Raw genomic sequence first — 22,439 nt, 5'->3', positions numbered from 1 at the left:
AGATGTCTCATGAATCATTTCAAGCAACAAGAATCTACCTTAGTGTAGCCTGTCCTAAATCTGCAGGATACTTACATTAAAATTGGACCACAACAACTTATGAATTTTTAGATTAATTGTCATGACTTTATAATGCCAAGATAATGCCCCTTCTTCCATAAACCATAATTTTATTACATTTATGTATGTACATTTACATATATATTTAATAGTTGGTCAATTTACATAAATCTAAATTTCTTTTGAAAACTTTACACATCTTCTACTTTGAAGAGTCATATGTTGATATTTACTAAATAAAACAATGCGCCGTTAATGGTCTACTTTTATTTTTACAGCTTTCATCTTGCTGATGAGATGATTCCTGCTTGAATCTGTTGACAAGGTTCTGAAAGCTGAAGAGAGAATTCTGGCACTGCACTGGGTAGGAAAAAGGTATATTCATAAAACACATAATATACACTTTTGAAAAATTGATAACTATGCTATTTAACAAAAATGGAAGTTTATATGCTTTCTCGTATTTTTAATTTATAAGTAAAAATATATGAAACATGCATATAAAAGTATAGTACATAGTCTTTTATATTCAGATGACAACTGGCTTTTTAATTATAATTTTGAGACTCATTATGATGGTAATGTCTCTAAACTGGCAGATGATAGGAACATTTCTTTTCTTTTCATTTTCTTAATGAGATAAACTTTTTCTGAAGTTGTGAAAGCTTTTTCTCCACTGAAAAATGTTTTTTGAAACATTTGCTACTTTTTGTTGTTAAAGATTTGGGATTACAATAGTTAGGTCATGTATTTTAGAAAAATTTCTATAGGCTATTAAGTATTCCAGGGTAGGATGCTGTTAACACGTTCAAAAATGTAATATTTCTGAGGTCAAACAAATATTTTCCAATTTACTGGCAGAAAAATTCCATAGGCTCCTGTCTGTGTGTGCATGAAATACTTGTTTATCTTTTCCAAAATGTTATACTCTTGGGAATAGGCACTGAAAGTTTGACTACAGATCTAGAGTTGAAAATCCTTTTCTAATTTATTGATTAACTAGTCATCATGTGAGTAACCACAGAAAAGATTGAAGGGAAGAAATTCTGTTGTTCAGGAGATGTTTGTGACCAGTAAGATCGAAAGGGAAATCTCCTTTGGTTTATACCTAAAAAGAGTAATAAAATAGTGGTTGTCCTGCATAATGACTTAAAGCTTATTTATTCAGAAATCTACCCTTACAGTGTTATGACTTAACGTTTCAAGATGCAAGTATATGTGTGAAAACTCTTAAAATTAATGGTAGTGGTTACCTCTTTTAAAAACAAAATTGTTAAAATCTCAAATAGTATTCTTAAAATACTTATAAATCGGGCTTCGTATATTCACAGACAAGTGAAACAATATAATATAGAAGAAACCATAGTAAGTGATGGATTTTTATGCTAACAAAAGTAGAATAAGTCACAACCAAGTTATTGAAAACAAAAATTTTATAGGTCTACAGGCAAAAATACCAATATAAATACAATTAAAAGGCAAGTGACAAACTGAGACTACTACATCTAATAAATATGGCAAACATCAAATGTAAAGAGCAGTTATAAGAAAGACACTAATACCTTAATGTAAAAGATAAGAAAGGCCAGGTGTGGTGGCTCACGCCTGTAATCCCAGTACTTAGGGAGGCTCAGGTGGGCAGATCACCTGAAGTTGGAAGTCTGAGACCTGCCTAACAGGGAGAAATCCTGTCTCTACTGAAAATAAAAAATTAGCAGGGTGTAGTTGGGCATTCCTGTAATCCCAGCTACTCAGGAGGCTGAGGCAAGATAATTACTTGAACCCAGGAGACGGAGGTTGCGGTGAGCTGAGATTATGCTATTGCTCTGCAGCCTGGACAACAAGAGCAAGGAACTCTGTCTCAAAAAGAAAAAGCAAAGATAGTGAGATATAAGAACAAGCAGTTAATAAGGAATGTAACTGTAAAACAAACAAACAAAAACCCAAAAGCTAATAAAAGAAATGCAAAGTTATGCCTCATTTATCTAACTTGGGGAAAGTCGTTTGGAACAATAATATTATAGGAAGAATGTAAAGAGATGGACATTTTCAATAATTCTGGGAAAAGCTTATATTTGTTCAACTTTCAGGAAGAAGTTTGACCACCTCTGTTAAGAGCCTTAAATATTTTCAAGCATTCTATGCAACATTCTCATGCTATTAGATTGGAAGATATTTAGTTGCAAATGATCCAACATAACAGTTTAAAGAAGATAAGATTTTATATTTCTCTTGTTAATTTTTATATATTTATAAGTAGAAGAATTTGAGATTAATTTTACTGTTCAGCAGTAGAGCAGTGGCTAGATAAATTCAAATACATTTATATGATGGGATATTCTGCAACCAGAATGAAATGAGTAATTCATTTGATATTTTGTAATTAAAATTTATATTTATTATTTAAAATTATTTTTAAAAGAATTTTAAAAGACATAAAATTATGCATAATGCAATGTTAAATTTAAAAATCAGAGTCTACACTAATGACAAAATGTGCTTCCAATTTGTGGGTACATATGTACACACATACACACATATATATCTCCACATGTGCATATATATTACAAACACAGGAAAACTAACAGAAAAAATAATAAATCACATGTAATTATCTCTGGATAATGGACTCATGAGAAGTTTTAATTTTCTTCATAATTTACAAGTTTTTTTAATAGTATATTAAAATTTAAGAAATAAAATTTGTAGATTTTCAGAAGATACGTATAAGTTGTTAAGTGCCTCTGTTAAGCTACTATATATATATATATATATATATATGTGTGTGTATATATATATATACACACACACACACATATATATACACACACACTATATATATATATGTGTGTGTATATATATATATATACACACACACACATATATATATATATATATATATATATATATATGTCTGTTCAAGGAGAGTTGAAACAGCCCAGCATCATTCTTGTGGTTATTTTTCCCGAAGTCGGGTTGAAATGAGCATTTCTACTCAATAGAACCATATAGCCACTTAGACATCTTGATCATATTGCAGCCTGGCTCCCTCATTTGGTTTAGGGCAGTTCAAGGAACCATGCTGCATTTCAGTGGTATTGGACAAAAACGTGAAGGCTTCTGGTATGCGTGCCCATTTCAAAGGCAAGAAGCAAAATTTGTGTATAAGAGGAAGAGGTTGAGTACTGCGGTCCTGTATTAAGATTTTTGCAAAATATTATGTTACCTTAGAATATTAGAGTGAGAATTTAAGACGTGTGAAAATTCACAATTCAGTGGTGAAAAAGTATTTGTTGAAGTGATTGTGAAAGCGTTTTTTCCTTTCAAAACCTAAACTGACCTTACTCTTTGAACCTATAAGAGAAGCATAATGTTTAGGAGTGTAGACCTTGGAGACAGATTGTTTGGGTCTATCTCCTGACTGTATCACTTATACTTGTTTACTGTTGAGTTTTTTCCTTAACTGCTATTGCTCAGACTTCTCATGTGTCAAAGATAAATAATAATGGAAAACACTATACCATGCAAATACTATGTGGACACTGGTGTGAGAGTGTTCAAAGTACATTAAGCAAAATAGACTTTAAAGCCCAAATAATTACTAGTGATAGTCACTTTATAAATGATTGAGGTTTCAATTCAGTAGGAAGACAGAGTAATTTTAAATGTAAATGTCCCCAATAATATAATCTTGAAGTATATTAGGGAATAATTGATAGAACAATAAAAGAAATAAACAAATGTATAATAGCAGTGATATTAATGCACTTGTCTTGGTAATTCATACAATAAAATAGAAAAACCAGTGAGGATTTATTTGAATAGCAAGATTAAGAAACACGACCTTATGGATATATATAGAATCTTGCATATAACTGTAAAATGTACATTATTTTGAAGCACATCAGACAGCTATAAACATTGACCATATTCTAAGTCAATGAATGTGTTATTAAATTAAGCCTCAACCATTTACAAAGATTTAAATTGTATCACAATGAAATTAAGCTGCAAAGAAAAACAGAGCTAGGAATATAGTTGCACAATTAAAAATAAACCACAGTGGAAATTAGAAAAATTTTAGACTAAACAATAATAAATATCCTCCATATAACAATTGTAGAATGCCTATAAGAAGTATTTACTGGGAAATTTATAACCTAAATGAATATATTATAAAAACAAAGGGCAGAAATTAATAGGCTAAGAATTCCTCTCAAGAAGTTATAAAACAACAAAGTAAACTCAGTGTAGTAGAAGGAAGAAATTAATCAAAGTAAGAACAAATTAACAAGGTGGGAAATAGTCATATAACAAAAAGGACTACACAAGCCAAAAACGGATTGTTCGAAAAGATTAATAAATGTTTCAAACCTCTGATGAGACAGCTAGCACAAGGATATTTGCTATCACCCCTGCTATTTAGTATTTTTCTAGAAATCCTGACCAATGCAGTAAAGAAAGATAAGAAAATAAAGTTATTAGGATTGAAAAAGAAACAACCAACTGTCGTTATTGGCACACAATATGAGTTAACACGACAGTTTGGCAAGGCTGATATATATAATGTACAGTTTTTCTATATATCAGTATCATTTTTATCTTGTTTCTAATAGGAGATGTGCAATATTTCTATGGGGAAAATTGTGAAACATTATTAAGTAATATTTTCTAACACTGATATGAATGAAGAGATAGACCATGTTCATGCATTAAAAAGATCCAGTATTGTAAAGATGTCTCTTTCTCGCTTATTGATTTATAAGTTCAATGTCATCCCAAAAAATATGCTGTTTTTTTCTTTCTTTTTATCTGTTTGTACATTATGTGTTTGTGTGTGTGTATGTGTGTGTGTGTGTAATGTGACAAGTTAATTTTAAAATGCAAAAGACAGAGGGTAGTCAAGATGTTCCTTGTAAAGGATCAATGGGTACAGAGACTTGCCCTACAGACATTATTAAGTTCTGTTAATTCAGAAAGTGTGAGATTCCTGGATGGGGTAGACAAGTAGGCAAATGAGAGAGAATAGAGAACTCAGAGTCTTGCAAATGTGGACACTTTATTTCTAATAAGGGCAGTACTTTAGTAGAGAAATAAATTTTTAATACATGGATACTGAGAAAATTGATTTTCCATGTGAAAAAATAAAATTGGATCTCTACTTCACATCACACAGAAAAGTAAGTTTTTTTTGGCCCAAACCTAAGTGTAAGGGACAGAACAATATTGAGAGACTCTGAGATTATAACCTGGGAATATGACTTAGGAGTAGAGAAGAATTCTTTAAGCCAAAAAAGCACACAACACATGTGCTTGTTGTTTATCAGGAACCACCATAAAAAGAGTGAAAAACAGGATCTACAGTAATAAAATAAATTTCCAAAACATCATTGACAAGGTTGGTATTCAGAATCGATTTTTAAAAAACTACAAACCAATATAAAAGTTCACACAATCCAGCAGAAAATGGCAAAAGAAGAAGTGCAAATGGACAGTAATTTGATAATGTCCGATATATGCAGTAATGTCCAAGACAGGAAAAAATGCTCAATCTCAATAGCAGTCAGGGAATACAACATAACTCATGATGAGATCCCACTACACAGGCCTCAGAATGGAGAGAAGTAAAATGTCTAACAGTTCAAAACATTGATGTGGTTGGAGAGCAACAGCAATCTGCTCATATAGAGCTTGTTGGGATGTAAATTGGAACAACTACTTTTAGATACAGTACCTAGTAAAGTTGAAATTTATAGCCCCTGCTTAAGCACTAGCAATTCTATTATTCCTAGAGATAAATATCCTAAAGAAATATGTGCATATATGTGTCAGAAGATATCTACAAGATGGTTTACAGGAGAAATATTTGTGATTGCCAAAAATCTGGAAATAACTCAGTTGTAATCAGCAAGTTGGAAAATTATGGAACAATCATACAGTGACATAGGAAGTGATGAAAACGGAAGAATCTTAGTGCTGTAATTAATGTTAGCTGGAAAGATCAAGACATATCAGAATACACACAGGATGATTCCAGGCAAACTAAAGTACATCATTTAGGAATACACTGTAGGTAGGGAGACTAAAGACAAGCAAGAAATACTAGTGTAAAAGCCAGGAAGTGCTAATGTCTAGGAATGAGCAAAGATATTGAAGTCAAGATGGAGAATTTGTGTCAAGGAACTCTTCTGACTCAAGGGAGAGTGCCAGTAATGACCTGTGTGGTGCTTCCATGGGCGTGTGCTTTGTTGACATGTGTTAAACTGAACATATTGTGTACGTGTATCTCATGATGGATAAATGTTATAATAGAGGAAATAGTTGATAGATTTTATTTTTTAGTGGTGTATTATGCTTTAGGTGGGAGAAATATTGCAAATAGTATAAATTAAATGGAGACGTCTTTCAAAATTAAGTAAAATAATTGAAGGTTCTTGTAGAGTGTTTCCCACATTAGAAATGAAGACAAATAGGTTGGTAAAATAAGCATTTATTCTGTTCAGTATTCTGGAAAAGAATACCAGGCTTGGCATGGTGGCTCATGCCAGTAATTCCAGCATTTTGGGAGACCAAGGCAGGAAGATGCCTTGAGTCCAGAAGTTCGAGACCAGCCTAGGTGACATAGAAAGAGCTCATCTCTAAAAAAAAAAAAAAAAAAAAAAAAAAAAATGCTTGGTACATGCCTATATTCCCAGCTACTCGGGAGGCTGAGTCAGTAGAATACCTTAAGCCCAGGAGTTCAAGGCTTCAGTGAGCTGTGTTTGTGCCATCTGGGACATAGAACAAGGCCCTGTGTCAAAATATACAGAAATGTGATAAAGGATAGTAGACATAAAAGGGTATTAGACTGAATGGAATAAAAATGTTTTGGGAAGTATAAAGTTATATGTTCACATATATTTTGAAGTACTTCTGCGTGTTAAAAATCCTTTCAAACAAAACAATAATAGTCACAAAAAGGCTTAGTTGAACATCAGATTATATACTGAATTGACCAAAACAGATACAACAAAATAAGAAACTTTGCATAGGTATTATAAATCCAAGATTTTGTGACATTAAATTGAGTATAATGATTACTTATATCATTAGTGTCAGTATTTTTTTTGTTTTGCTTACTTATCTCTTTCTCTGTTAACATTCTTTGAAAATGTCACTGCATTTATAGTTATTTGCTTTAACCATTTAGCCACTTAATAATTTGTGATCCTAAGTGGTTGTCATTTGTACACACCTTTTGGTCACCTTTCTCTTTTACTTGCAAATAAGCAAGCTCTTTGCTTTAACTGTTTATCAAATCTAATCACTTTTTTTCCTCAGTCACCCTAATCTACAAAGTAAAATGCTTTATTGCTTGAAAAAGGAAAATAATCCCAATATACTGTAAATTGTCAAGTGAGTTCTATATAATTAAAGATTACCCTGCAATATACAATTTTTAAGGCATTTATCCCGACAGGGTTCACCGGCCTTTGAGAATGAGCCACTTGGTTGACAAATCTATCATCTAAATTGTGCAACATTAATGAGAACTCTGAACAGCACACTCTTACATTTTAATGGGATGGCAGCTAAAAAATACACACCAAAATAAAATACTGAATATGACTGAAATTGATTTTTAAAAGGTCTGCCACCTGTAGATAAAAATGTGCATTACTCTGAACACATAATAATTAACAAGAATGAAAGACCATGGCTAAATCCAATGACCCTCTGAAATAAAAATCCTGATTATTACTTTAATAAAGAAGGCACAGATTTTAGGTTGCACAAATAAAAGCTCCTGATGCTACATACCTGTGCACCTAATTGTTCCTGCTCTACAATTTCATCTATATTTCTCTTGTAACATATGGTAAAATTGATTCCTGAAAGTAGTCTTTGGATGTAAAGGCTTTGTTTCTTAATAATTCATTATGTGATCATATATCTGCTGGAAGGTAAAACATTTCTGTTCTATTTCTCATTGTCTTTCAGATCCTTTATAAGTCATTGTAAATTGTCTCCTATTGTACACCTAAATCTCTTGAGTAAGACTCCTTTTTTCAAATATATTTTCAGCTTAGTCTTACGAAGATAATGAAACATTTTCAGTAAATCATGCAAAGCAGACTAAAGGAATACTTAAATCTCACTCTACATACCCTTATGATTTTTTTCTTAACTCAACATTATTTGTTTAAATGCCTGATTATACTTGATTGTCTTCGTGCTCTCCATACAAATATTTTATGTGAATAGGATAGCATAAAATTATTGGACTTATTTTCTGGGTGTTTCAAGTGTATGTACATTTAATTCACTGGGGGAATTTTAGCACACTTTTGAATTACAGAGTTAATTTCAAAAGGTACATCAGCTTAAGTAACATAATGCCATCTCAGTAGAAATGCTCTGTTTTTTTGATCTTGGAATTAGATATTGCTACTTGAGTAGCCAATACTGATTCACTTGAAGCAGTCCTCAGACCCCAGCCTGGCAGAATATAATGGTCTATGTACAGTTTTCTTGGCTATGGCTTTTCAGCTTCTTCACTGATTTTTAAAAAATTGAGAATCTCTCAAAACTTATGAAACAATCTGAATTTTATTACTTTTGAAAAGTCAGATGACAAAATCTGCTCCTTAATAATATAATAACAATTGCTTAAGCATCATTCTCTTGTCCAGCAATTATTTGTAATGAAGAGGATTTTTACTTCCAGATAAAATAATACCTGAACTCTTGACTAAAAGTCTTTAACATAATAGATGTAAGCAAGCAATTGCTTATTTTTTGTCTTTCTTCAGAATGTCAAATAACAATGAAACCGTTCTACTGATAATAATTTAAGTAAAAACCATGAACCCAAACTGTTTTCATACTACTATCTGCGAAGTTAGAGTCCAGAAATTCTAGATTATACATGATCTCAGTGGAAGTTTTGCCCCCAGTTACATTCTGTAAATGCAAATATATTTTGCATACATAAGTGAGGTTCAAGTGCTGAGATTCATTTTAAAATGAATGTAAAAATATTTCCTAATTCGTAATTACTAATTGTGTTTTTTATTTTCTTATATAATGCTCCTATATATGCATCTTTTAGATAATTTGTGAAGAGTAACTTAGGTTTTATAATGGGTCACTGGTGTTTTATGATATTCTATAACATAACAAAATACAAACATGATGTTTGGCCTATAAGTAGGGAATTTAACTTTCTTCATAACGTGGTAAGGTTTTTGTTTGTTTTGTTTTGTTTTTGAGAGAGGATCTTGCACCATTGACCAGGCTGAAGTGCAGTGATGTCATCTTGGCTCACTGCAACCTTGACCTCCTGGGCTCAAGTGATCCTCCCACCTCAGCCTCCTGAGGAGCACAGATGTTATCCTAGGCATTTCAAATCTGTGTGACAGGAATGGTTTCAAAGCAGGTTTATAAGTATTTAGAAAAAAGTTACAGCTTTATACCATTACCAATGTGAATTCTAGAAGGATGAGATACTTAAATTCTTATCAAAAGAAACCATCAAAATACTAAGAGACAGTGTTGGTGAATTGAAGTTGGAGGAGGGTTGGAAGTCCTGTTAAAGCATTATACCAAAGGTGGTAATCACCAGAGGAAAATTATGATAGGTTTGATCAGATAAATGTAAAAGCTTCTTTGCATCTTAACTGATAAGACTGACAGACAAATGGAAAACGAAGAAACATATCTGCAGTACATTAGGTGGAACAACCTAAATTGCCATTTTTGTTAAAACTGGTCAACTACTGGCATTTTCCTGTGTTCAACAGTTGCAATTAAGATATTTAAATGGCTTACAAATTAATAGAAACAGAAACAATAGAAATATTCAGTTAATAAGAGGAGGAAGTTAAATGAAGAATAAGCATAAAATGTTTGATTTTTATAAATCATCAAGTAATTCAAATTAAATGGAGAGTATAGTTCATTTAGCAAATTGGTGAAGATTGAAAATGCCCCAGTAAGCCGGGCACGGAGGCTCATGCCTGTAATTCCAGCACTTTGGGAGGCTGAGGTGGGCAGATCATGAGGTTAGTTCAAGATCAGCCTGGCCAATGTGGTGAAACCCCGTCTCTACTAAAAATACAAAAAAATTAGCTGGACCTGGTGGTGGACACCTGTAATCCCAGCTACTCAGGAGGCTGAGGTAGGAGAATCGCTTGAACTGGGGAGGCAGAGGTTGCAGTGAGCCAAGATCATGCCATTGGACTCCAGCCTGGGCAACAAGAGCGAGAGTCCATCTCAAGAAAAAAAAAAAAAAAAAAAAAAAAAACACGCCACAGTAACCAAGGCTGAAGAAATTGCGGTGAAATGTAGCCTCTTACTTTCCGTATCCACTTGGGTCAATTGTGTTACTGCACCAGAACCATTTCACACAGTGCACATTAAAAGTCAGTTAATGTTGATGCTTTACGCTTCTAGGAATTTGCCATATATATATATACACATATATATGTATATGTATATATGTATACATATACATATATATATACACATATACATATATATATACACATATACATATATATATATATATATATATATATATATATATATACACACACACATGTATGTATTGTGTGTGTGTTTTGGAGATGGAGTCTTGCTCTGTCACCCAGGCTGTAGTGCAGTGATTCATTCTCGGCTCACTGCAACCTCTGCCTCATGCGTTCAAGCAGTTCTGCCTCAGCCTTCCAGGTCGCTGGGACTACAGGCACATGCCTCCACTCCTGGCTGAATTTTTTTTTTTTTTTTTGTATTTTAGTAGAGGTGGGGTTTCACCGTGTTGCCCAGGCTGGTCTTGAACTCCTGAGCTCAGGCAATCTGCCTACCTCAGCCTGCCAAAGTGCTAGAATTACAAGTGGGAGCCGCCATGCCTGGCCCATTATATGCATATGTGAAATTAAAAGGATGTTGTGTTAATAGTAAGACAAAACTGAAAGCAACCCGTTTATTAAAAATGGGCTCTGGGCCAGGCATCGTGGCTCAGCCTGTAATGCTAGCCCTTTGGGAGGCTGAGGCAGGTGGATCACTTGAGTCCAGGAGTTCTAGACTAGCCTGGGTAACATGGTGAGAACCTGTCTCCACAAAAAGAAATACACATACACAGACACACACAAATCAGCCGCACAGTGGCATGCACCTGTAGTCCCAGCTCCTGGGGAGGGCAAGACTATAGTGAGCCATGATCATTACACTCCACTCAAGCCTGGGTGACAGGGTGCAACTCTGTCTCGGGAAACACAAGACTCTGGCTAAGTAAATTGTGATGGTCATGTATGATGCAATATTAATTTTACTGAAAAATTTTGTAATGACAGGAGAAACCACACCAGGGTATTAGTAAATATTCAAGAAGTATTGGTTCAATGAGTACATATGTGCACATGCATGCTTAGAACAAGAGTATATAGAAAACACCAAAATGTTCTACCTATACTGTGGAATTATAGCTGATTTAGAAATTTCTTCTTGACTGTATATTTCAGCTACCTTTCTTTAATGAACATATATTACTTTTAAGAAAACTACACATCATTTTTAAAATCATAACTATCAATATAGTAGTCTTTATATATTATTTTTCTTTTCTTTTCTTTTCTTTTTTTTTTTTTTTTTTTTTTTTTTTTTTTTTTTGAGATGGAGTTTTACTCTGCCACCCAAGTTGGAGTACAGTGGCATGATCTCGGCTCACTACAATCTCCACTTCCTGGACTGAAGCGATTTCCCACCTCACTAGCTAGGATTGAAGGGGCATGCTACCATTCTTAGCTACTTTTTTTTTTTTTTTTTTTTGCAACTTTTATAGAGATTGAGTTTTGCCATGTTGCCTAGGCTGGTCTTGAACTCCTGTGCTTAAGGGATCAGCCCACCTCAACTTCCCAAAGTGTTGGGATTGTAAGCATGAGCTTCCACACCTGGCCATATTATTTCTGATAAGAGCATTTTCTACATACATGGATTACTATTTCGACTTAGAATGTAAGATTGTTCTTCTTCTTCTTCTTCTTTTTTTTTTTTTTTGAGACAGAGTTTCACTCTTGTTACCCAGGCTGGAGTGCAATGGCACGATCTCGGCTCACCACAACCTCCGTCTCCTGGGTTCAGGCAATTCTCCCACCTCAGCCTCCTGAGTAGCTGGGATTACAGGCACGCGCCACCATGCCCAGCTAATTTTTTGTATTTTTAGTAGAGACGGGGTTTCACCATGTTGACCAGGATGGTCTCGATCTCTTGACCTCGTGATCCACCCGCCTCGGCCTCCCAAAGTGCTGGGATTACAGGCATGAGCCACCGTGCCCAGCCTTCTTCTAATTTTTTAATTAGAAGACAATCTAGCGGCACAAAATGCTTTTTGGAAATTTCAATATATTGAAAGTAAAGTCTACATGGCAGAATAATATGCTCTAACACTGATGATAAGTTTATCCAAGATTTGCTCAGAAAATCCCCATGGTAAGTTGTGGGACAGACTGCATCTGGAGGCAGTGGGCTTTTGGGTTGATCTGCCTCCCCTAATTGGGTCGTTCTTCCTTTCGTATCAACTTTTGCCTTAATTTGAATTCAACTGGGTTCCACTGTCACCGTGAACAATACTCCAGATTTGAGATTTTTAGAATACTTTGAAAATAAATTCAGGATCCTTTGTAATAGACATCATCCCTTATTGTGATATTCACCTTTTGAAATCTCAACTTAAATTTTTCTACTACTCTTTGAGTGTTTCTGTAGTCTCTTTTTTCTTTATTAAGGATTCAGTTATCTCATCGTGAGCATAATTCATATCCATGAATTTACAGATTTATTTACAGAGGGTAAAGGTTCTGCATTTCCACCTTTTCCCCACATTTTTATAACCAAATGCCTTAATTTGAAGAAGTGATAATTGTAATGAAATGATGCAGAGGACGAAGCAAATAATTAAATAAAGATAAATATATTTAATAGCTTATGCAAATGAACTCACCTATTTGATTCCAAAGGAACTCCTTTACAAAATGAATTCTGTGTTGTTCTATTGTTCAACACACCTCAGATGGTGAGGTTTAAATAACTGAGTTTTAGTGCATTAATATTTTTCCATTTTTAGACTTTACTGATGCTAAAATTCAAAGATATTTAAATTTTAGGAAAACATAACTTTTCAACAGCAAGAAAAGTGTGTGTGTGTGTGTGTGTGTGTGTGTTTTAATGTATACGTTGACTACCTATTTTAGAAAGGAGTGACACAGAAACTTACTAGAACTCAATGTGTTGATTGAACCTTAAATAGCAAATATCAAGATATCTATCTAATGTCATTGGAATATAGAACAATAGGCTAAACTGGACAGAAATGGAAGCTCGAAGCGAAGGTTAACCTTTTAAAAACTGTTGGCATATCTTTATCCCTTCATCTCTGCCTTATGTTTTAAGAGTATTTAAAAGTGAAAAAATCATGTCAGTATACTTAAATTCCATTAAAAATCAAGCCTGAAGACCATTTGTGAGGCAGACATAATCCAACTGTTATTTCTGGTGTAAAAAGTTTTGGAATACATCATTTGTCCTGAAGCTGTTTTCCAACCTAATAACTCTAAGAATTGTGATCTAAATTTCAAGAGGATTAAGGCTGCATAACTCCTAGAAAGTACAAGTTTGCAGGAATGCAAGCTGAGGCGAAATCCGATTTGAAATATCTTTGGGGAAGTTCTAGTTTGAAACAGTAGCCCTGTGACATAGAAATGCTACATTTGTAAATATCGCTCAGCAAATTTATCTTAGTTACATATATACTGAGTACTTGCATAGAAGTTTCCAAGATGTTCATTACCTAAGATTTTAATCTATTTTCTTGATTTTAACTATATGTTTAAGTTCTCCTTGAACAAAATACTAAAAATATACAGCAACAAAATTAATATATTCTGTATTGGTTCATCATCTTTTTAGTAATTTTTTTCTTTTTTCTTTCTGTCTCTTTTTTTTTTTTTTTTTTTTTTTTTGAGATGGAGTCTTGCTCTGTCACCAGGCTGGAGTACAGTGGCATAATCTTGGCTCACTGCAACCTCCACCTTCAGGTTTAAGCGATTCTCCTGCCTCAGCCTCCAGAGTAGCTGGGACTACAGGTACCTGCCAACATCCCTGGCTAATTTTTGTACTTTTTTTTGTAGAGATGGGGTTTCACCATGTTGGCCAGGCTGGTCTTGAACTCTTGACCTCAGGTGATCTGCCTGCCTCAGGCTCCCAACGTGCTAGGATTGTAGGTGTGAGCCACTGCACTCTGCTTAGTATTTTATGAGACATTTTGGAGGCAATGTGTGTTGCAGTCTCAGTCTGTTGATGGTAATCCTGTTTCAGATATGCCTACTACCTATCCTCTCTAGTCTTTTGTCAGAAGTTGTTTCAAGAGTTGGATGGAAAAGGAGGCAGCATGTTCTCACTCATAGGTGGGTGTTGAACAATGAGAACACATGAACACGGGGAGGGGAGCATCACACACTGGGGTCTGTCGGAGAGAAATAGGGGAGGGACACTGTGGGGTGGGGAGATGGGGAGAGATAGCATGGGGAGAAATGCCAGATATAGGTGATGGGGAGGAAGGCAGCAAATCACACTGCCATGTGTGTACCTATGCAACAATCTGGCATGTTCTTCACATGTACCCCAAAACCTAAAATGCAATAAAAAATGAAAAGAAAAGGAGGCAGTGTGCTGGTTGTTGCAGAGGACACAAGAATAAGGAAAATGAGACCTTTGCCTTCAAAAATGTTATAGTCCTGAGGTGGAGCAGGAAGTGAGAGTGGAGAAAATGCATCATTCCCTCTAGTGAAAGGAATAATGGAAAAGTTAATAGCTCACTTCTGAGCTCTTTGCATCCAGCAGCTGTTCATATTAGGAATGCCAGTTGTTTCAGGATGGGGTCACCTTGCCACGAGTTTAATCGTGGGCATTTGGTTTAACGTTTGCCATGTAGATTATCTGAATGTCGGTTCTTTCAGAGACAATTTCAAATTTGTTGCCCTACAACATCTAGGAGAAACTATTGTTTGTCAATAGTTTGTCAGTGGTGACAAACAATATTTAGGAAAAGTGGTTTGAGGGATATGTCATTCTTTTGAGGTATTTTGAAATTTACCTCTAAACTAAGGCAGAGACGACGCCAGGAGATACGCCTTTGAAACCTTCTAATGACCTCAAGTAAGTGGTTTCTAAGACATGTGCTTTAGTGTGGTATCCCTGCCCTTGATGAATGGCGGTTGGTTGTAAGGAAGAGTCCTATAAAACTCATTATGCCCACCGAGAATTGTGTTGCGAAAATGTTTCATTGCATCCTGCAGTTTGCAGTCTCTGAGAGTTCTTGGGAGAAATTTCTACTCCTCTAACGTGTCACGTTGCCCCTGAGCAGTAGTCTGTCTAATGATGCTTGTGAATTGTATACCTTATCAGTACTCTTTTCTGCCATTCACTACTAAAACGTTACCAAATTTGAAGTCTCCGTTGCCAAAGATATAAACATGGACTATATTTACCACAATACAGTCTCTCATTTTTATTTTCATAACGTCATATACTTTTAAAATGAATATTCTTTGGTCTATTTCCTATATCAGAAACAGAAGAGGTTTCACAGCCTATGGATGGAGAAGGAAGAGGAGGGTGTGAAGTAGTAGAAGAAACCCAAAAAGGCAAAGCTAAGGCAGTGATATTTGAGTGGGGCCTTGAATGGTGCAAGTGAGGAGAGAATTGAGATAGCATGAGCAAATGTGCAGAGACAGGAAAAACTGTGTAGTTCAGTTTGGCTGAGAAATATGCAGGTAGTAGTGACATGTAAGTCTGTAAATTTCACGTCATTGAATTCAACCTGCAGAGCTTCTGCATAATCTTGTCTAATTTGGTGAATAGTGAGATGCCATTGATTTTTTTTGTTTTCCTGTGGGGAAGTGTCAATATTCAGCATATGCTGTGTTTATGGCCTCAAAAATTTTTCTGGGGTGTGGTGTGGTGTGGCTTTGGGGTGGGGAGGAGGGAGTGGATTTTGGAATTCAAGAAACCAAAAGTAAAATGTAATATAGGTTCCCCAATAGAAACTGTGTAAATGCTTTTAATGAGAATGGGTGTTGGGAGTAATGGTAAATCCAAGTAATACAAATTCAACAGAATGATCCTTTACTATGGAGTACTTAATGGCTCATATACTCCAAAACTGTTCAGGATGAGTCCATCAGCTACCTTTTCTGCTAAAAATATGAGTCATATGATTGGTGCACTGCAAAGGGTGAATAGTGAACGTATGAAAAGAGAGTTTTAAAATGTGCTCTTGCTGTAGATAGTTTTTTTTCTCAAAAATTCAGTATTTTCTATTCTTTTACATTCTGCATGTAATATCTCAATGACAAGGATATAGTTAACATATATTAAATACTCATAGGCATCTTATAAATATTTTACATGTTTGAACTCATTGGGCCCTTAACCCTGTAAGAATTACTGTTATTATCACCATCTTGGTTTTAATTTGGGAATCTGAGGCATGGGCAAATTTAAATGCGCTTGTCCAAACTTACACAAGTAGAATTAAGTGACCCAACCAGGATGCGAATCTAGATAATCTTATTCAAAAGCTCATACTCTTAATGATATAGTGCAGGCGTCCCCAAACTACAGCCCGCGGGCCGCTTGCGGCCCCCTGAGGCCATTTATCCAGCACCCCCCTACACTTCAGGAAGGGGCACCTCTTTCACTGGTGGTCAGTGAGAGGAGCACAGTATGTGGTGGCCCTCCAAAGGTTTGAGGGACAGTGAACTGGCCCCCTGTGTAAAAAGTTTGGGGACGCCTGGTGTAGTGCTTCCTCAACCCAAAGTTGAGAAATTATTGCCTATATTTGATTTTTTTCCCCAATGACTTAAGTATGGATTTCTTATTAACTGGTAAGATTGACTATTAATCACTTAGAATTCCAGTACTTTAGAATAAGAAGAGTGCTCAGAGACATGGGATCTGACTTTTTATTCCTTGCAGAAAACTTCTTCACAACGTTGTAATAGATGACTTCTCTTCATCGTAAATACTTTAAATGAGAAAAAGCAATCACTGCTTAAGGAAGTCCATTCCACTTTGCAGGAGCTCTTTTAGAAAAGGAACCACCCTAAGTCATCTCTCTTCCCCTGTACTATACTCATTAAACATCAGTTAAGATGTATTGGTTAGTAATGGATATATTGCAATAACCGTGATGGCTAACATTTATTACATGCTCACTGTGTGCTGTGCACTTTTCTAAAGGGTTTACTATGGATTAACTCTTTTAAACTTGTAACAGTCCTATGTTATGGCTACCAAGTTGGAGGAAGGTTACGTAATTCACCTGAGGTCGCATTGTTGGTAGTGGAAACGAGATCTCTATTCCTGTATAACTCAGTACCAAACTCCAGCTATCTCCTGATTAACAGGTCACCCATTGTGCTCCTCCTCAGTCAACCCATCTCTTACCAATGAATCAGTAAAAACAGTACATCATCACGCTTTTCCAGTGTGCCTCTTTTCCACAGATACAGCTTTTATTCTGTGACTTATTTTTCACTCCCTTTCATGCCATCCCCACCCACCCCTGGTTCTCCACCTTACCCTTTGAGTTAGGGAGGAAGGCCTTTTAAGTTTATCTTTCCAAGAAATGTTTATTTCTACTCTGTGTCTTTGTGCTTATAATTCTATTTGGAATTTTTTAAATTGACTTTTATTACCATTTCTTTATCTCCAATCATCTTTCAAAGTCAAATCCAACACCAAACTTTTTCAAGATGATGTCTTTGTAAATAACAATAAAGTTCCTTTTCCTTACTAAAATGATTTTTTTTGGAATTATGGAATCTAAGATAAACAAGATGACACTCACAGTATTTAGGCTGTTTCAACCTCCCACCAACTGTAGAAATTCTTTTACTTTGTCCTTTTACAGACCATCACCCAACTTAAATGTTTTTAGTGGTGGGTGTTGATTACTTGTCAAGCCAGGCTGATTCATTGTTGGACATGTATAATACTTAGAAAGTTTTTCCTTTTAATAAGTCAAAATTTTCTTCCCTGTAACTGCTTGTCATTGATCTTAGCTGTTTCATTTAATCTATTTCATTGATCATATTCCATTTAGCATTTTGTAGTATGTTAATTGTATGGTTCTCAAAATTCTGTCTTCAGTAAATTTGAAAATGCCTTTTACTCAGGAATCAGTTTGTTGTTCTACTTCTCTCTGTGCCTCACATGCTTAGCACAGACTACATATGCGATAAATACTCAATAAACAATTCATTGAACTATGTTAATTACTCAATATGCATGTATATGTAAATATATACACACAAATATATACATATGTTTTTCTCATTTTAGCCTAACATTTACACACAATAACAGTGCCTGAGAATAGCTAATCTACATTTGCAAAACTCATATGCACACTCTCTCTGACTTTCTCTCACTTTCTCTCTCTCTCTCACTCACTTTCTCTTGCTCTCACTCTGTGTCTGTGTCTCTCCTGTGCTCCCCAACTCTGTTCCACATTGAACATATAGAAAGCCAAGTTCCTAAGATGTTCAGCACATTTTTATCATAGTTTTGTGACAAGCATTACTTTTTTTTTTTTTTTTTTTTTTAAGATGGGGTTTCGCCATGTTGGCCAGGCTGGTTTTGAACTCTTGACCTCAGGTGATCCACCCACCTCAGCCTCTTAAAGTGCTGGGATTACAGGCGTGAGCCACCATGCCCGGCTTGACAAGCATTACTTTTGCACCAACCTAAAGATACATTAATCTATTTTGCTGTGTAGGAAACACCACCTGAAATCTAGACACATTACCTATTGAATGGAAGCCTAAAATGCCTAGTAGTATCTTCGATCCTGGAGAGGTAGCCTAGAAGAGAGGTGAAGAGTGGGGCCTTTGGGTTCTCACCAGGCCTTGACTGCCATTGTCTAACTGTGTGGTCATGGACCACTTCTGTAACTACTTGTTGCTTAGTTTTTCCATCTCTAAAATTGAGATAATAGTACCTATTTCACAGAGATTTGAACATTAAATGAATTAGTGTATATAAAGTACATAGAGCACATATCTAGACTTCAGTATATGTTATTATTGCTAAAAAGCACTCACCTAGTATCAGAGAAACTCTTGTAGCTAAGATAATATAGGAAATAGCTCTAATGATTCCTAGTGATCAAGTTTACTTTAGTTTATTTTCCACAACTCCATAGACCTTAATTTTCTTCTAGAGAAATTCTGATTATTTTTGTTTTTACTGGGACAGTAGATCAAGAAGCTTTGCTACAGGAGTGATTTCTAGCAAATAACAGGTGACTTTTTAATATTACGAGTGTTAATGGAAAAATGGTTAATAGTCCTTGTTCTGAACTTACTTTTTAATTGCTAGAAAATTTAACACTATAGATAAATTTAACACTGTCAGTGGAACTTAGTTTTATAAGCCAATAGTGATAGAAGAATAATGACATTTGATAGTACTTCACAGTTTTCAAGTGCTTTCTTTATGCATGATGTCATTTAAAATGATAACAGTAATTTTCATTTCCACTTACTGCTCAAAGGTAAACCATGTAGCCCACTATTTTTCTTTTTCTTTTTTAAAAATCAGGTGAGACTGGCTAAATTCAGGGAATGTTCAAGGGCCTTAGTTCTCAGAATAGGGGTTTTAAAAGAAAATAAAACCATGTCATCAGAGGCACTAGTTAGTTGTACAGTTAAAAGCACCATCAACCAGCTCATTCTGTGGGAGGCAGGAAAAAGGTTTAAATAAAAACTGGAGCTTCGACCAGGTGTGTTGCTCACACCTGTAATCCCAGCACTTTGGGAGGCCTAGGCAAATGGATCCACGAGGTCAGGAGTTCAAGGCCAGCCTGACCAACATGGTGAAACCCCATCTCTACTAAAAATACAAAAATGAGCTGGGCGTGGTGGCACATACCTGTAATCCCAGCTACTCAGGAGGCTGAGGCAGGAGAATCGCTTGAACCTGGGAGGCAGAGGTTGCACTGAGCAGAGATTGTGCCATTGCACTCCAGCCTGGGTGACAGAGTGTGAGACTCTATCTCAAAAACAAACAAAACTGGAGCTTCAGCCTTGTTCTTCTAAAATTCTTATGACTTAGAGAAATAAAAAATCACCTGGCATGGTTTTGTGCATAATACATACCTATGTGTATATGTTGTGCATGTAAATGTATATAACAGATGTAGGAAAATATTTCTGAAAAATTTGTTTTTTCCAAAATACCAAACATGCTATCAAATGAGAAAATCATTAAAAATTTAGTGATACTAATTAGAAAATTTTGTTTTTCCTAAGGTCTTTCTTCAACTTTTCATTCAACTTAAATGCTCTTCTTTCCAGGAAAGAAACATTTAAAACATGGTACCATTTAGTAGGTGTCTGGCCATGACTTTCTGTACCCAGAAACCAAAGCAGGCCACCCAAACCTGTGAAAGCACCTTCCCTTCTATTCACACTTCCAAAGGGTTAACTCAGAAGTGCTCTATTGTATTCCTGTTGGTTTTCTCCTCAGAAAGCCCAGTGGGCTCTTTTGAGGGGCTCTAAACAATGAGCTCAGTGAGGCTGTTCTGTCTAATTACTCAAAGACAGGGATGCTAAAGAGGAATTAATGACAGTTGACAAGTGCAATTAATAATTATAGCAAAGCCGGGAGTCATGCAGCAGGCAGATGACAATAACGGGGTAACTGTACATGGCAGCTTTCTTCGGTTTCTGCTGTGTGTGTGTGTTTAAAGTGAGAGGCTTTGTGCAGGATGGGTCATACTTCATGCTGACGGGGGGAAACTATAATGCTGCAACTCCGATGGATAGTCAGTCAGTCATTCTCCACCCAACCGGCCCTTCCTGTCTGTGTGTCTCTTTCCCTCTCTCTCTGTCCCCCTCCCTCCTTGCTTTCAGCTCTTCCAATTTGGTGAAAGAAAGGTAGTGTAACTTGAACTTAATAGAAAAGAGCTACAGTTAGCTTTCACTATCAGCTGGTGACAAAGCTGCTTAAAATTCCTGTTGGGCAACTGGAAGGAGTAGGGCCCGGGAAAAGGCGGTGGCAGAAGTGGGATTTCCATATCAAAGGGCAAGCCTTTGGCTCTGAATGGTAATTAAAGTACCCCAATTTCGTCTTCCTGGTCAAGCCATGAAAGGGAAAAAAATTAGAGAAAGAATTTTTCATTCCCCTGAGACTACTGAATGGAAAGCCATAAATTAAATGGAAGTTGAGCTAAAAGGTGTCTAACACGTCAATCTTGCATCTAATGGAATCTATGATATTTCTCAAGGATTTATTCTGTTCACATTTTCCTTCTGCACTGATGATGAAAGATATAATGTCTGCTTACATTTATCGGCCACACATCTTGGGCTTCCCAAGTTTGCAAAGCGTATCAGTTTTCATTACAATGCCTTGGCGGCTCAGTCATTGGGGAAGGTTTGCACACTTTGAGCAAACTAACCTGTTTTAAAAGTTGCTTCTTTAGGTAACCAAGAAAACATTAACCAACTTACTCAATTTTTTTATGTATGCTGGTATGACTTAACAAAAACTTGTGTTTTAAAATACCACAGATTTCACTTTTATTTGTTAGAAATTGAGCCTCTTTTATTGATTGCTGGAGCTATTTTACTGTTTTCTCCAACACTCCCATTTCAAAAGTCATGGCTTTATGAAATAATTATTTTAAATTGAAGTATGGAACTTATAAGCAGTTTCAAATTCGTTAAATAAGAATGCCACTTAATGTTCCGGGAAAGAAGGACTTAGAAATCTTATTTCATTTTTTTGGATGAGATGTTAAACTTGGACCTACCTCTCTATTCATTAAAGATCACAGAGCATTTTTTTTCCAAAAGAGTCGAGGAGCCTGGCCAAACTCCAATGTAGATAATTACATTCCACCTACCTAATTCCCTGGCTGCTTTAATTGGAAACAATTCCACTTTACTCTCCATCCCCCTTATTTCTTGTCCTTAAACTGCTTTGTAGTTTGTCAGGCATCTTTCACAAACTGCCATATCTCTTACACCCTCAAAGTACTGTTTTGGAATTGGGGTAAGATAAATTATACAGCCATAGAGTAGTACTTAAAGGTTTGCTAAAATCAAAACCAAACCTTGCAACTATAACAGTGAATTTCAGCCTACCTTCTCAATACATTGGACCCGATATTTCTGATAAGTGGTAAGGTATTTTCCTAAGAAGAACTAATCCATATATTGTCAAAAGGCAATATTGCCACTTAAGGGGCAATGATTGCTTCTTGGGAGACAACAAAAGTTTCTTTTTATTCAGACAGAAGATACATATACATATACAATGTATCTAGTGTATTA

At 35.5% G+C, this 22,439-nt stretch overlaps 1 protein-coding gene across 10 annotated transcripts in view; it reads left to right on the top strand.

The window, feature by feature from the left end:
- The window catches only part of SOX5 (SRY-box transcription factor 5), a 1,015,292-nt gene that overhangs the window by 283,118 nt on the left and 709,735 nt on the right, over positions 1 to 22,439 (top strand). For all 10 annotated transcript variants that reach the window (XM_074402912.1, XM_074402908.1, XM_074402910.1 and 7 more), the window contains one exon: positions 339 to 435. The gene's annotated coding sequence lies outside the window, so the exon portion shown is untranslated. The remainder of the gene's footprint in view (positions 1 to 338; positions 436 to 22,439) is intronic.

This window comes from Saimiri boliviensis, chromosome 7, assembly GCF_048565385.1.
Source record: "Saimiri boliviensis isolate mSaiBol1 chromosome 7, mSaiBol1.pri, whole genome shotgun sequence".
NCBI classification, from domain to species: domain Eukaryota; kingdom Metazoa; phylum Chordata; class Mammalia; order Primates; family Cebidae; genus Saimiri; species Saimiri boliviensis.
Note: the sequence above shows the minus strand (reverse complement) of the source record. Positions and strands in the feature narration are given on the sequence as shown.